At 41.1% G+C, this 17,830-nt stretch overlaps 1 long non-coding RNA gene across 5 annotated transcripts in view; it reads right to left on the reverse strand.

The window, feature by feature from the left end:
* LOC148222832 (uncharacterized) overlaps positions 1–17,830 on the reverse strand; it is a 44,779-nt gene that overhangs the window by 3,087 nt on the left and 23,862 nt on the right. The window lies entirely within an intron of this gene.

The following is a 17,830-nucleotide window of genomic DNA, read 5'->3' on the forward strand; positions in this document are numbered from 1 at the left end:
AACACACTTCAAACGACCCTGAGGAACAGATCACCTGCCCTCCCTGGTGTTCTGGCCTTGCTCTCCATTCTGCCCCACCTTGCCAGCCCCAGCAGTTGAGCTCCCAGCCTCCCAAAGCCAGGGAAATGCCCTGCTGAGCCCCTGCAGGACACCCACACCCTGTCACAGGGCTGCACCCCACAGGCTCTGTGCCACCTCCTGTCCCAAGCTCTGTCCTCCAAATGCCAGTGCCTCTGAGGCACAGGTGCAGGAGGCAGGAGTGGCAATCTGGGGATGTGTTCATGTTTTCATCTCCAAACTTTCTGCTTGGAGTGCAGCCTTTTAGGGCTCTATTAGATTTCTGCATTAGGGGTGTGAATATGTATATTTCCTGCTCATGGCATAGTGTTAGTTAATCATTATTTCTAAAGCTCTTTTAAATTCTCAGGCAGTGGTATCAATTATTTTTCTCTGACTCTTCTCTTACCTTTTTCTTCTTCTATTTAGTATAAGGAGTCATCAGTGGTGAACTGATTATAAGAAACTAATTTATATCATCAGTCCAGTAGTAGGACACACGTCTTAAATCATCTAAGATAAATACTTTTAATTAAGCAAATGTCCTACTCAATTCACTGTGGACAATCCCATCATAATGGATATTACTTCTGCATGCTAAATCTTAATCTTCATCAATACTGAATGCACAACGCAAAACCATTATAAAAAAAAGTAGGCTTACTGTAATATTGCCATTCTGAAGCTGCCAGCTTTTATATTCATTAATATGATGACAACAGACTCCCAGCTAACAAATATTACTACAGATCAGAATTTTATCAGATATGTATATGAGATCAAATCTGTGCTAGCCTATTATTTGCAGTTTTTATTAAAAAGTTAAATTGGGATTATTATAAACTCCCTTTGGATTCCTTAATAAAAAAAATTAAAGTTAAAATCAAATGAGATTTCCTAGAAGAATTTTAAAAGGCTGCAACAGCAGTAAAGTCAGCAGGCACCACACAGCACAAGGAAGTATTTACCAACCAGAAGATGAATGTCTCTTCACTGAGAGTCTAATGAGTTTACTTTATACGAATTTTTGAGAGACATAGAGAGGAGAAAGCAAGAAAAACTCCAAGCCAATGCTTTCCTAATCTAAAACATCAAATTGTTTCTGGATCAAAGCTTTCAAATTCTGATGCAAACTGACTTCTTGCTCTTGTGACCAAAATCTCCTCTCTTTTTCCCCCTCCCTCCATCTGTTCAGGCTTGGATTTGGAAGTCTCTACTCCCAAGGAAGAAAGCCCGATGCCTTATTGCTTCAGTTGTGGTGTTGAAACCCATTAATATTTCTCTGGCAGGTACCTTGACCCTGGTGCCCTTGAACATGCTCAAAGAAACACAGGGTATTCCTGAGCCTTTGTCCCTGAGAGGATTAACAGGGTTGCCCTGGAGGCAGCCTGAAGGTGTTTTAATAGGTAATAGGGGTGGGCTTCACAGCTGACTTCAATCTTTGCCTCAGGCTGCCCCTGCTCAGCAACACAGATGCAGCCATTGAAATTAGGGGCTAAAGCATGGCTCTGTGTACGAGTCAGAGTGTGAATCCTCACAATCTGGTGGAGGATATCTCCAAATATTTCCTTCCCCCACCAGGACAGGCATCCCAATGGAGGGTACAGGGACTGGAGACCTGTGCTGCTTCTGCCACTGATTTCTTCTCTGACCTAGAGGGTTGTTACTTAAGCTGGCTCTCCCTCTCTCTTTCTTGTCTCTCTGGCCTCTCTTGTGGCTTATAAATTGTCTGATGGAAAGACTGCAGCACTCTGTGTGGTTTTGCTGTGCTTAGCTAAGTAGGTCCTGGTCTCAGTTGGGTCCTGTAGATATATCATGATAAAAATAAATAAATAGATAATAGTGGTAACAACAGTTATCTTTTTGTGTGTGAACAATAAGTTCCTAATGGAGGAGAAGCCTCTTCTCTGAGTTTTATCTGCAAGTTAAGGTCCCTCTTTCCTCACTCAGCTGGAGAAGATACTGCTTTTGTAAATCAGACAAAACTTATCATGTAAAGTGGAACACATCTTTGATTATACTGAATACTATCCTGTATGTAATTTACCCTTGCTGCTTCAAAGGACATAACATGATTAAACTACGAAATGATAGACTGAACATAATGTGTTAGGATGGTAAAAGATTTTTCCTACCTAAATAGGAAACAATCATAAAAACCAGTGCAAATACACAAGAAAGTGTTTTAACATATTACAAACAAGCCACCTCACTGTGGTCTTATATTGTATTGTTGATTATATTGTATTCCCTGCTCAGATTGCTGTGGATACTTCTCCTGAAGCCAACAATATTTATTCTTTTAAAACTATGAACTGTCATGATTTTTTAATGGTATGAGTATCCTTCCTCAGTAAGTTCATATGTACTGTTACCTGCTCAGTCTGTCATCTCTTCTGCAATTCCCTGGGTGAGTCCAGATCCTCCCAGTGACATTTCTCAAATTGTAGATCTGTGCAGTGCATTTTCCCAGAGCTGTTAAAAGTGTTTCTACTTTACTTAATGAGAGTGTTTAGCAGTGCCAGCCATCACTCCCTGTTTGGTATACACCAGGTACTCTGCACAGGGGTAGAGGGGACATTATCCCAGTTTTACAGACCAGATAAACAAGGGCTTGCATTTGGCAGCAATTAGCCCTGAACATGCTGCAGAACACGTGAAGGGAGAAGGACCAACGCATCTTCAGCTCACATTTTATTCTTTAGTGTGTTACTGCTTTTGCTTCCTCCAATATTCCCAGTCGCACTGTGCCCTCCTAAGAGGATTTCAGAGAATGATTACAGTAGAGCCAATAACACATGCAATAACACATTCAGATACTGCAGCAAACAATGAAACTTTCCTAATTTTGAAGCATGACTTTGCCACGTATTGTGCTTAGCAACTTCCACCATGTCTCTGATGATTTCTGGGTCTGCTGCCAGTGACATGGTACATTCCTAGCCAAATCAGCATGTGATATTTTGTGCTCATACTCCTGTGGTAAGGTCTGTTTGCTCTTTCCATATAGATATATTTTTGACAGGAAGAACAATTCTATAAGCCCAGGATGAAAAGCCCATCAATTGAATTGGTACCACATTACCACGGCAACAATATAATGCTAATGAAATTGTGACTGTTGAACCTGTTTTATGGAACTCTACAAAATGGGCTTCATAAAAGGTGAAATCTTGTTGATTAGTAAACGTTTCAAAGCATGATGAAAACCTGAGAAACACATGTGCTGTGACTTATTAATCATGTTATCATCCTCATTTAAGATAATACATTGCTCTTTGTATGTGGAATAGTGCTCTCAAAAATAAAATTATATGGTAAATCTCTGTTTCTCCACGTTTTAACATTCAGCACAGAAAGACTCACTCACCTCTGTGCCCTGGTTCACTGGGTCAGTTGGCATGGATGTGTATTGGGTCATGCAGTTTTTGCTGCTTATTTTATCTCTCTCAGAATCTATAAAATTTACTGCTACTGCAGCTGCAATAAACACCTTTCTGTAAGAAAAATGTGGCTTAGTTTATAAAAAATTATTCCACAAAAGCATACCCTTTTATGTTGAAAGAGAAGGGGTGGTAGCAGGAATGTACTCTTCACTTCCTACCTCCCTTCTTTTTGCCTATTTTGAAGTTTACTGTCGTGTAAACTCCCACCACAGAGGAGAGAGCCACCCCAGCTCTCATTCCTCAGGACAGCAGCTCTTGCTGAAGGCAGGGTTTGATATTGTGCCTATTTTAAACAAAAAAATGCTGAGCGCCTGAATTTCCTGGTCATTCATGTCTCTGGACAGGTTTCTGGGGCTTCAGTACCAAGGTTTCTACAGCAGGATTTAATTTTTAGATAGATAATAGGTAATATTCCTCTTTGTTTTACCTTGGAAATAACAGTGTGTCTCACCCTATGCAGTCAATCTCCTAATTTGCCAGGTAAATCAGAACAGAAAAGCAGGTGTGCCAGCAAGCATTGAGCTCAGTGTGCATTCACCATTCAGTGTTGTTGAGGTATTTAGTAGAGACAACAGGGGGAACAATGCACATTTTAGTGAAGTCCTGATCTACATGGCAAAGAAGTCAGCAGAAATCTTCACAACATTAAATTTAATGGGCTTTAAAGGGTTGTTTCTGAAAGCTCCATGTTTGATCCTATTTGGAAAAGGAAGCCCTGTCTAACATTTCATTATTTCCATGGTTTTTGGGAAAGCAACACATCGAATTTCTGAGTTGATAGAAATATAATGTAATGTAATTTCCCTTAATATATATTTTGCAGTGGCTGACAGTTTTATTAAGCAGAAGCAATAATCATCATTATTCAGTGTAATAACCATCTCATTAGAAATGGTCTAATTTTCCCTAATTTTAATTTACCTCTCAGACTAAGCTGTTCTAAAATTACTGAGGTGCCTACAGTTCAGTTTTGTAAGACTTCAGCAGAAACTGTAAGTCTTCAGAAAGCAATACTGACTTATTGCTGCTAAAATAGCGATATGCCAGACCTTTGTGAGAGAAAAGGAAGTACAGAAAATTCAGGTTAGGAAATTGCTATATCACTTTTTATTTCTATTTCCTTACTGTCTTGTAAGTAGCACTTTCTGCACGCATTTTGCACAATGATAAATTGTACAGATGCCTTCAAGCCTTGCATGCACTACCCTTTAATAAAGGACCTGGCTAAGGGTCACACCAGAGAGTCCTGGTGAGGGGGAGCTGACAAGCAGAAATATTTCTTGGAGAGACAGAGAAGGAGATGAAGACACTGATCAAGTTTCATTATCATCCAATGAAAATAGGATGTAAACTGTGACATCCAGGCAGATTATATATGTCAGGCAAGCAGATGTGAGCAGAAAAATGTAGATGCTAAACCTTACCTAATAGGCTTACTCTGTGGATTATTCTCAATGAGCAAGGCTACATTAAGTGTGGCCTTGTATGTAGTATAGTTAATACACGAAAGGATATAAGAAACATGCATTCATAAGTGAATCTGGGGATATTCCCAGCTGTGCTGAAGTTAATGCTCTTTGATACACTTTGGAGCACCCTAAAAGCACTTTGAGTGTCATATACGTCTACAGACATCATAAACAGCATTAGGGCATTTATATAGCTTTAGTTCCAAGATTTCAAAGGGCACTCTGTTTTCTCTAAAAATGTGCTCAAAAAATTCTATACTCAAACAGCACTTGTGCATGCAAACTGCTATAGCAGCTTAGCTACTTGATTTGGTTGTGCCAGTTCTGAAAACATACTTGATCAAAAGCATTTTGTTGCAATCACAGAGATAAGTAACCTCATATGAACAAGGAAGCACTTTGCAGGTTATATTATAAAATAGACAAATTGTCTAAAGCTTTTGTTTATCATCAGATGTTATTCTGTGTAGTTCCAAGTAATAAAAAATAACTTTTTTTTTGCTGGGGGTTTTTAATGTTCCCCTAAAATTACACAGAAAAGGCAGTCTCTTCTGTGGAAGCACTCTACTTATGAAATCTCTTCTCTTTGAAATTCTGAGCCTTTTCCAGCTGTAGTATTCTTTGCTCAGCTATAAGAACACAAAGTACAGCAGTGAAAAGCATTACACTATTATCCCAAGATAATTTGATAGTTTGTAAATGTATTTTCCGGCCTGTGGTTCCAGACATTATGCTCTCATTTGAAGTAATGATTTGCAGTTATTTATGCAATTCAAGTTAGCCCACATTTCTTCCACCCTGAACATTTTACCTGCATGGAACAAACATGGCTTATTTGTAGATTGTACAAGCTAGACTAGATGGGTGATTTTTGCAAGGCACACTCGCCCAGCAGTGCAGTGGGATGCCCACTGTAGACAGGCAGCTCCTGCAGGACGTGGTGCAGTGACTCACTGCTGGCTGTCTCCTGCCCACGTCAGTGTTACCACAGCCATACATCAGCAGGACTCTGCTGGACAGACTGAATTCTAATTTCTGACATAAAACCATAGCTCTGATCTGATGTGGTCGGTAAATACAGCATGGCACTTTCCAGAAGTACTTACCCTGATTTTCTCTTTTTGCTTCTGTGTGGGATGTAAAAACTCACCTTAAATTCCTCTTGCATTGCTGGTGTTTACCATACCATTCCCCCCAAAGCTGGAAACAAGTGGTCCAGTGCTAATTGGATAGTTGTTGCACCCCGATGCACCCATATTTCAACATTATACAGAATTTGCAATGTTTGTGAGTGTGGACACAAGGCTTTGGTTTTGCATGGGCTCAGAGTTCACCTGCCTTACTCTCCCTTGGGAGCCTGTGGTGGGAACAGACTGACATAAGTGACAGTAATTTACTGCTGGCTCATAACTGGTCAGCAATGGATGGAGCACTCTGTGGTGCTGGCAAGAATAAAGTCTCATTGGAATCCCAGGTGATCCTCCTCTAGGAGCCCAGGTGAATTCAGAGGAGCTATGCACTGGTAACATCCATTGAGCTGCCTGCTCTCTGTGGGCATCAAAATGCTCAGCAACACAAAAAACATAAAATATTATTTCCACTGTCTTTTTCCACTGTCATATATTCCAGAGTATCATCCTGGTTCATATTTGATATTGGGAAAAATATTGATGTCAAGGGAGTGAATTACAGAAAAGTGCAGCTCTCACTTGGGGTGGTCAGTAGCTAGGCCAGGAACTCCCACCTCTGCCTTCCTGCTTCTCTTATCCTCAGCTGGAGTGGCCCCAGAGGGTATCTGAGTGAAGTGTGAAAGTTACAGTTCAAGTGAAGCAAAGGAGGACAGTAAATATTCAGGAATTATTGTGTCTCTCCTCTCTCATCTGTTCATGGTATCTTGGATACTGTTGTGACAATTCAGTCAGTTTCTTTTAAAAAAAAATTTAAAACCCCCAAACAAATATTTAAAATACTACTTCTGTTTTGCTGAAAATCTTTAAAGTCTTTTGTTTTGAGAGAAAAATTAATATCAGCATGTCTTTCCAGGACAGTGTCATTTAAGAACATCAGCACTTTAAAAAGTGCAAGAATCCCAGTTTACCATCCTGATGTCAGTTTATGACAACATTTATGACATTAATATAATGGATTATGACCTTTCTTGGCTTGTCTGACTGACAGTTATTCATATATAACACAGTACTTATCACCTTGGTCTTTCCATAATAATAATCCCTTCAATTTTCTGAGCTGTGTCATCAAAACATGCACTCATAAGTGTTGATCTCATCTCTGGGAGAGTAGCACTAGGAGCTCCTTTTGAGCTTTATGTCACCTAAAATCTAGAGTGAAATTGAAGACCAATTGCAGAAAAATACCCTGTCTCTAACTTTATCACACAGTCTGCATAATTGCCCTCATGATTTTAAATGATTTACTGAGTCCTGTCAAAATGCTGTGCTTTTCTGTGGTGGAAGTTATTGAAGTTCAGAAATGCCATTATTCTGTACAACAGGAGCGACCTTGAGGAAATACACAATAGATGGTGTGTTACAATTACTTACCTTGACCTTCCTGGTTTCTTTTTTTTTGCTCTTTAATCTACTCAGGATAGACAGAATAAAATATATTTTCTTCAATATTTAGAGTGAAAATTTGCTGTGCAATTTGTACCTGCTTTCCTCATGCCCATTTTTACTAAACAGGGTGTCAAGATACTCCTTTTAGATTAGAAGTTTCCCATTAATCATACGTAAAAGGTGAAAGAGGAAAGTGAAAATTCTGTATATTTCCAAGAACGATGACTGTGTGGATAAGGGGTCACTTGGCAGTCCTGGCTCAGACCGCTGTCACAGCCCTGCTCTATTCTGTTCCTTCCCTGTTTGCACTGAGACCCCCAGCCTGCTCACTGGACACCAAGACATTCCCTGCCATCCTCTGAGCATGGCAGTCGGTCTGGGGCTGTTGCTGTGGCCAGCAAAAGATGCTCTTGCCTCATGGCCAGGTCTGCTACAACAAGCTGATGATTCAACTCTATCCAAGCAAACCTGAGAACGATGTTAAACCCCTCACACCAGCAAAGCAGAGTGGGAGCAGGAGCATCCTGAGCATGGAGATGACTCCTGCATCTCTCTGAAACATGGCAGGCTGTGAGTACAGCACGCACTATTTACATAGTACAGACATTCTCATGCATATATAAATATTTAAGAGAAACTTTATGTCTTTAAGCTGGCTGAACAGCTCCATATGCCTTAGAGCCACAGAGATAGGACATTCCCATTCACAATGGGGCTCTGCTTCCACAGCAGACAGCCCTGCCTCTCCCGGGAGGGCTGAGGCTCTCCAGCCATCACTGCTCCCTGGGGCTATGCACCACTGTCATTCTGGCACTAACATCCCATCTACAGGAACGTCAAGTTCAAGCGAGGACAAGCCTATAGCACTGCCAGGCAGCCCTGGCACATATCTGTGACTACACTGATACCTCTGTCTTCTCCCCAGTATTTTGTCAAGAATGTGACATGCTAACTTTTTTTGTTCCTAATTATTTTTTTTTAAAACAAACCAGCAGTGTGACAAGGTAGCTGCATGCAAGGCAGGAGTAATGCTATTCTGTGGGCAGAACAGAGGTGTTCTGGTGCTCAGCTGTCACCTTCTGAAGCTGCCTTCAACATTTTGAATGAAAATGGGTCGTCAGCAACATATCCTGGGCTGGCTTTTCAGATTGGGTGCTAATGAGTAGCCATTTCTATCCCTGGGCCTGGTGATTAGTTTTATTCAGCTGAGAGACACGTACTTGGACATTTGTCACTGTTTCTTTGAAACACGTGTGCATGTTTTCTTGGGCTATCAAATGGGACATATGGGAGCTGGATTCCATCTTTCATTAGATCTTGGAAATTGTGTCCTCCTGAGGCAATTAATTAGCATGATGTTCTTGGCTGCTAATGTTTGATTTCAGATTTCAGTGGCAACAGACTTGGCAACACAGATTTTGTGAGGATGGTCTAATGGTTTTAGGTTATTAGCCGTGGCCTCCACACAGCTTTCTTCAACCCCTCAGCTTTTGCAGAGTTCCCATATGTGTGCAGACAAGTCCTGTGGTTTCTTAGCCCTCTCTTTGAAAATTAAACATTACAGCACTTTCCTGCTTCACAGGACAGGTGCAGGACAGATCGCACCTCAGCAGAGGCCAGGCAGCACTGCTGCAATCCTCTGCCACCCCAGCTCCATGATGGAGAAGCTGTTCTGCAAAGCTTTTCTCTGATCCTTCCACAGGTTAAGGCAAATTAATTTACAGTAGAAATTTGTCAAATGAACACATTTCTATTTGTTTACTTTCAGTTTGCCACTACAGATACCTGCAGGCTGTACACATCTTTATCTTTGGAAAGGACATCTGTGGAAAAAGGCTAAGTGAGCTATTTGATGCAGGCTCATTGGTAAGGTATAGTCCTCAGCTGGTGTCTTCCATGTGTGATCATTTCCAAACCACACCATTCTGAAATCTTGTGATATACAACAAAACCCCACACTTCTAACCTATGGATACAATCCAGAGATACAATCTAGACTGTTTGCTTTGGTTTTATTACCTTAATTATATTCATAATCTTATATAATTATAACAATTCATGGCTAGATAACAGTGTTAGTTACAACTAAAAAAAAATATTATGCCTCTCTCAAAGGGAGACCAAATAAAAATACAAAATATCTATTGAGTACAGTTATACAGTAGATAACACATCCTCCTTGAGGAAGAACACATGCTTTTCTTTAGTATCCTCTACACAATAACAGAAAGCTGAATTTTCCAGGGCAATGGAGAGGATGAACCTATTTCAGAACACCTGAATACTAGTGACATTTCATAGATGCATTTGTTAGTACTGTTGCAAATAAGTTGTATGTGGAGCTCACTTAAGTGGTCATTACCATATGTGATTTGAACCCACAAAACTCATTTCACAGATCTGTTTGAAACAGATGTGCTTCTACCCAGCATTTAAAATAAAATTAGTCCAAGGTCTTAATTCAGGTAACCTTTGCAGTCACTAATATACAATCATGTATACAATCACACACTTTTTAAGCATGTATGAAAGGCATTAGACAGAATAAAAGAATGAAGATAAGAAGACTATATCACTAAACTGTGATTAATATTCCTTCCAGATAGCTCATTCACATTTAAATGGAATGAGAAAATGCAAAACATTAAATGTAGTATTGCCTGTTTTCACTTGATGCAGCTAGGAGCTCTAATTCAAACACTCTGAGATTAAATTTTTTTCATACCTGCCAGACAAACTTCCATTAATTAAAACCAATAAAAATATAAGCAGGATAGCTGAATAACTGAAGTTGAATTTATCCTATATATCCAATTTACTCAGGGAATGCTTTTTAGAACTTTTTGCTACTACCCTTATTATCCCGTGTTATCTTATTGCAATGCTTTTTCAAAATCCCTTATTCCTCCCACCAATTCAAGATCCATTTCCACACACCCAGCATTCACCTCCAATGCTCTGACTTTCAAACCGTATCTTTTGCAGACCACCAGGAAGGAATTTGCAGAACACCGGCTGAAAGACACTTATTGTACAACTAATAAGGAAGGTGGAAATACCATTAAAATCCTGACTCGTGCTTTAAAATGCCATAAAATTCTGAATTGTGGCTCTGCCTTGCATCCCCAGTTGCACAATCGCGCTTAAGCACTGCCGAGGCTGTGCTGCGATGGCAGCAGCTGAACCACACGGGCACTTTGGACCCCTGCAGCTTCTTGCTCAGGCTCCTGATGGCTTTCCTGGGAGCTGATCACCATTAACACTACAGAAGAAAGCACCAAGCTAAAAGTTTAAGCTCTGAATTACTCTGATAGTTTTACTTCAGCCCCTTACATACTGGCTTCAAAGCCATAGGACCTCCTCCCCATTCAAATATTTAGTTTTGGCCTCAAAGTTACACTTGCCCTGGAATTATTATCAGATGACAAGGACAAAGTAAAATGCCTAAAAGGTGAATATTTTATCAATAATTTTCAAAAATTGAGGAGAAAACATATATAATATTTCATACTCTTAAATCACTGATTTGAAAGAATTTGGTGAGTGAGTATCACATCTGTATGGTGGGACCAAGAATTTTCAGTTGACGCTTGGTTAATGTGATGGAACCTTAAAATCTGCTGTGTGGATGGGGTATAAGGTTGAAAATTAAGATCCAAAGAAGCTGCATGAGAAAAATCCTTATGATTAAAATTTGAAGAACATTGATCTACATTATTGACTGACAACTGTAAATCTTTCATTTTACAGGAGAGCTGCTTTCTAATTTGTACACAGAAATCTTCAAAACCATTGGCTGTTTTCTGTATGCGTTTAAAAATTATATTTAATGGATATGGCACAAATATTTTTTGCATGTTGATTATGGAGCAAACTAAGCAATGCCAGCATAAGAAAAAAAAAAGTCATATATTACAGTGGAATTACTTACTGAGCCAATAGCCAGCCTGAAGGGAACTGCCCTTATGACAAATGTCCATGCATGAGGTAAACCTCCTTTTTAGTGATGGTGTAGTAATTTCCATTGCAAGTGAGTATTACATTTTTAATTGATTCCTAGCAGCAAAGTCAGTAACCTTCACTGATACGTGTCCGTTTCACAAGGTTATTGACTTTCAACATACCTTGTTAGATGTTATGATGAGACAGATTTTTTTTTTTGCACAGATTGATGTATATTGATATTACATTAGTTCATCAAGGTTACAAATCACACTGCATTGCACTACATTTCACATTTTCTGTATCATGACAAGAGGTTTATAATATTCACTCTGGGACATATAAAATGCCTTGCACCCATCCCTTGGATAAATAATTTAAGAAATTGTTGGGAAATCATACCTAATTAGTAGGATCTGCACTCAATAAGTGTCCTTTGATTTAAATTGTATTTGTATTTTGATAGGTATTGATTTTAGGAGCAGGAGAAATGAATAATACATTTTGTATTTCTCCACTGTTCACAGCAATAATCTGACAGAAATAATGGAGGAGCACTCCTGGAAGCGGGCTCTTTGGGGACCCGCATGCCTTTCTCTAGAAAGCCCATGGGACAGTTAAAGGCACTCCTGTGTGGCCTGATCCCCTTTCCTCCCATTGATTTGCTGGACAAATCACTCAGCCTCTCAAAGCCTCTCCTTTTCCATCAGCAAAATGGAAACAGAACGGTTCCCCATCAGTTCACAGATGGCCACAAGACATATGGAGAACAGCAACAGATACATCCAAGTGGGCATTACACACATCCTAACTGGCACTGCCACACGGAGCACAGAGCCAGCAAGTGAGGCTTCCTGTGGGCACAGGAGTCTGGCTCCCCATGGCAGGACCCACGGTGTCACCATGGACCTCAGAGAGCAGCTGGAGCAGTGGTGGAGCTGGGCAGCACACAGAGAACACACCCTGCCAGCCTCTCTCTGCACTCAGTTCTGCCTGCAGGAATGTTATGGTGGCTTTGGCTACTCGCTTTCCTGGGTGAATGGATACAAAACTAATCTGGTTTTCTTTGGATGCTAATCGCTCAGAGTGAGAAGAGGGAAGGTGAAGTTGTACCATGCAGATAAGCTGGGTGACAGGCTGGTATCTTCCCGAGGCACTGCAGCTCAGTGTGCAGGTAGGCAAGGCTGCTTGCATGAGTGGCCAGGGGTGAGGAACACAGACAGACAAAAACATCTCTGAGGCTGAAAACAAATCAGAATATATAGGTATTTACAAACACTGATTTCCAACACCCCAGCAGCTGTAACAAATGCAGACTTCATGAGATAACCATAATTATAGAAAAGCTTTATTTTTGGTTTGGTTTTTTCTTTTTCACCCAGTATGCCAGCTCAGATTTGAAAGGAAAACCATAGACTCAACTGTGCAACACAATAAACCATGGCATCAAAGCAAGCATCAAAGTGGCCCCTCGGCTGCTGGCAAACAGTACAGTCATAAGAAAAGAGACAATGAAAATACAATAAGTAGAAATAGCGCTTTTTTTTCCCATAATATAAACACCATAGACATTCTTTTAATACAAAGAGAAGCAGGATCCAATGTGACAGCTTTATATTTGCCAAGTATCATGGGAGGACTGTAAAATACATCCTCCCCAAACCAAGCCAAAGGAGCAGAACGAGCCAAGATGTTCTCATCAGAACAAAGACATCCCTTTTCTTAGGTCTCAGACAGTTAGCAGGATTAATTTTGCTTTTTATTTATTTTAATAATCTCTGTTTCGAGCTAGCTTCAGCAAGATGTGCCAAAATATCTATTAGTGCCTGTCTATATAGGTACAGTCCACTGCACCAAAATCACTTTATGGTCTTCAAATAATGGAAATTATATTTAAGACATTTTGTGAATATATAACTTAAAAAAAAATTCTCAAGTAGACAACTGAGAGCCAGGACTGTACAACTCTGAAGCAGAGGGATTGCTGTCACATGGAAGAGCAGACTACTTGTATGTGTTTGAATCCTCAGCCTCTTACAGGGGGAGATTTAAATAGTGCAGTAGTGGATTTCTTTGTGATGCTTTTCCTTTTGTCTTTTTTCAGTTAATGGGTTACTTTCTTTTAGAAGTATTACCTGTACATTAAGCCCTATATTCATATAATCATGAGTGACATGCAACTTTTCTGTCTTGTCCTACTACTTTCATGAAGATTTAGAGAAATTGAGGCCTGACAGCCCACAGCTGAGGTGCACGGGAGCAAACAGCTGAAAGCATAAGAATGGGGCTGCTCAAATATATTTTTACACTTCTCTCATTAAAGTTTCATCTGAAGAATTTTGTGGGAGCCTTAGCCAGTAAAACAGCACCCATCACTTTTAGATTCCCAAGCAGCAGGGGCACAGGGGAAAACAAGTATCAGATACACACAATCTTTTTCTTATGCCTGCTGTGCCCTCCCAGATGCAGTAATTCACCCTCTTCGTATCTTTTCATAAAAGAAAAGCGATATTAATTATCCTGATGTATTTTTTAAAAAGATGAATATTGGAGAAGTTCTTATTTATTTCACAGGACATTCTGCTTTCCATGTAAAATGTAATGATTTTCCATGTAAAATTAATGATTGTAATAAGTTTCATTTTAAGGCAGGTCCCTCCTGGGTAACCTCCCCAGTAAAGTCTGATTCCAGGTGAAGCCAACATGAGAACAATATTTGCTTTTATGAATGCTGAAATGGTCCATGAATCTCAAATAGTATTGCACCCTCTGTTTTATAAATATTTTATGTGTTTTTCTTCAGTAAATACATATATTTTGCTTTTTGAATCTCAGGGCCCCTTTTGAGCTGTGTGGCTCTTAGAATGTTAATAGAGAAGTAGCAACATGAAACTGAAAATAAATGCTTTTAACAAACAGGGAAAGTCTATATTTCACCCAGGAAAGTGTGGTTTAAAATAAAACAGACTCCTGCAATGTCTAAATCCTGCATATTTTCTGCAGAGCATGCCACAGCTATTGACATGCTGTTGGTTTTATATGTCCCAGGATGCATGAATTATTACTGTCATTTGACATTTTATATTCCTAGTTCCATAGCCTATAGCAACACTTACCGTCAGCTGTGGTAGACTATAGCAGACCTCTGGCAATGCCTCTTATTGATCAAGCACTGCTCACTGTTTGCCTGCTCAGTAATGCAAAGACATCCTAATTCTCTAAGACAGAAAACCCACAAGTTACTGCATTTGGGATTTCTAGTCCTTTCAAGAGACCCAAGACACAAAACACAGATTACAGATACCTTCTCCCCCATTGGGAGGCAAACTGAGTTATCTCACAAGCCTGAAGTACTACAAAAGAAAGCAAATTGCATGGTAAAGCTAAAGAGAAAAGCAGGATGCTAACGAATGGTTCTAATATAACTAGTTATGAAAGAGAGAGGTGTTGTGCTGAGAGTCAATGGAGCTGTGCTAAGAGCTTTATTAACTTCTTTAAATAGGACCTATACAAAGTAATACAGCAAAAAATTATGTCAAAGGTGCTCCTGCTTATGATTTGAATAAAGGTAAATTTGCCCAGCACTTACTTAGGTGAAATTCCCCCAAGACAGCAAGAGCCTGATCTCATGTAAATAATAGAATAGAAATTGCAGATCACAGGGCAGCAGAACATACCACGGCTGACCATGTAAAGACCCAGTGCAGCAGTGACTGGCTTATGGGCCTAGCAAACACATCCCCCAGCAAGGAAAGATGATCCACCCCGAGCATGGGCAAGTCCTGTCAGGCAATGCAGCTCACCACAGCAGCATATCAACCTCAGCCCCTGCCTCGAGGAGCTGGTTTATCATCTGCTCCCTTCTCCCAGCCACGCTCCTCCCCTCTCTGACCTCTCTCTCCCCCTTCCAGAGAGCAGCCATGGCCCCAGCACAGCCCTCTGTGTGCAGTGGTCAGCAGGGAGCAGAGGCTGTGAACACCTCTGCCCAAGGGGCTCCTCAGTGAGTCTCTGGAGTGATGGCAGCATGATGGCCAAGCCCTGAGAGTGGAAGGCTCCATGTCTGCACACCCTTCTGCCTCAGCAAATGCCCTGTCCAGGGGCAGCCAGGAGCCAGCTCTGACCCAGCCCTGGGACTTCTGCCAAAGTGGTGACAAAGCCAAGGTAAGGAATATGCTTAGACTGGCCAGCCTGAACCACCAGAGAGTTTATGCAAGACCAGCTTAGCTTCTGCCAAGACTCACAGCTGCCCTTCCTTAGGGTCTGGTCCCTGTGGAGCATCCTGCCCCTCTACAGGTGATGGCTCACACTCAGGCCACCAGCACCCACACGTTCCCAGGGCCAGCTGCTCTGGGGCTGAAACACTCTGGGAACAGCCCATCCACATTTGCTTGGCTAAGGATCAGCTTTGACATGATGCTTGTGTGGGGAGTGTCCATCCCAGCATCCAACAGTACTTTATCCCAGCTGTTCGTGAATCCCCATGTGGGGAGAGGGCCTGAGCACCTTCCCTGCTTCTGGGGACCCACCAGACCCAGCTCTCAGGGTGATCCAGATCTTGAATCTGCAGCCCAACTCCATCAGATTGTGGCTTTGTTCCTCACTTCAGCTGCAGAGACAATGGCTGCAGCACCCTCCTAGCATGCTCTGCTGGTCTTCAGGAAAGAGCTTTTCCTGAAGCTATTGCTTTTTGTCCCTCATCTTTGAACACAAGAGTAAGCCTGAACCATGGCAAAGGGGTTTTCTGCTTGCATTGCACCTTTCTGTCCATTCTCTCCCACTGTCTGATCCTTCTGCTTCCCTTGCCTGTCCCATCAGCGTTACTCTGACACAAGGAGCCCCCAACATCTTTTTTTCCTCATTCAATCTCTTGGAAAGCATCATCAGGTCACGAACCATTTCCTCCAAACTGCATCTCCTGCCTTAGCACAATGATGGAGTTGCTTATACAGTCCAAACTCGCTACAATGAAAAGCCACACTTTTTCAATTCATCCAGTCAGTTTTTATGATCACTTGAAAACAGCAGCATAGCTTTGCACCTGTAACATCTTCAGAGACACTTAACAGCCAAAGAGCATGATTCCAGTTGAGCTCAGCTGAACACAGAAGGTGACTTCTGGTGCTGGAGCACTTCATCACTGGGGTAAGGCAGGCTGGTGAGGCAGGCAGCATTTGACTTGGAAAGCCTCTTTCTTTGACATCCTAAGAGGGCAGCATGGCTGCACGTGAGTTAAACTCTTGCCAGCAAACAAAAACATTTTGCTTTGGCAAAACGTTACAACGGTGTTTTTGTTCCTGTTTTTTGAAGGCGTGAGATTTAATTGACAGATCCTGTCAGCTCCTCAGCCAGCTTGAAGAGAGCTGGTTAATGACAAAGACCATTGGCATTCACACAGTCCCACCTCCTTGAATGCACAGCTCCTCTTTGGTTGACTTCTCACAGGGAGAAACCAGCTTTCTGCCTCACCAGAAGGTGCAAACTCCAGGCTAAACGCTGCTCTTCTCTGCTTCATGAGGCTCAGCCCAATGGACTGATTCCTGCAGTCAAATCTGGCAGAGCAAACATCTGGAACATGCAAACAACCCCCCAGATTCAGACACCTGGTCATAACAAGGACAGAGAGGGTGTTTGTGCTGCAGTTCATCATCACTAGGGTGGGAAGAGCTGCACTCCAAGCAGGACAGTCAGAGACTGCTACAGGCACCGGTGGGACAGGACATCCACAGTGGCACAGACTGCAGGGCCAAAGCAGCCTTTGGTGCTTCATGACAGTGCAATGTGTGTGTAGGAGTTTAGGTTTGAAATATACATACCCACACTTACACACATGCTCAACTACACACCATGGGTGTACGTATACATGCACGTGATGGTATCCTACATTTTCAGTGCATTTTTCAGTCCACCATGTGCATACCAAAAGATCCTAACTCCTGCAGATAATTTATCAGCTGAAGTGGGAATTTTACAGCCATCCAAATCCTTACTTTTGAATCTTTCAGTGTTTTTTTACAATTTGGGAAGAGTCTAATTTTTACTTATTGACATCAGTGCACTTTACTGAGTGAGAAGGATGAACTCCTATCATAGTTTCCTCTGAATCCTCATAGGAAGAAATAGATTTATTCCATTTATGCAAAGACCAGCTGTAGCAGTTTTAATAAAATCAAGTGCCTTTAAATAAAATACTTCATATAATTTATTTGTACTCTTGTTTCTAAGATTAAAAATATCTACTGTCTTCTCATGATCAATAATCCAATTTTTAAGGGGCTGTTACTTTCATTATAAACATATAAGAGCAATCCGAGCTACTAAAACCCTGTATACAGACACATTG

Source organism: Sturnus vulgaris, chromosome 9, assembly GCF_052056855.1.
Source record: "Sturnus vulgaris isolate bStuVul1 chromosome 9, bStuVul1.hap1, whole genome shotgun sequence".
Lineage (NCBI taxonomy): Eukaryota > Metazoa > Chordata > Aves > Passeriformes > Sturnidae > Sturnus > Sturnus vulgaris.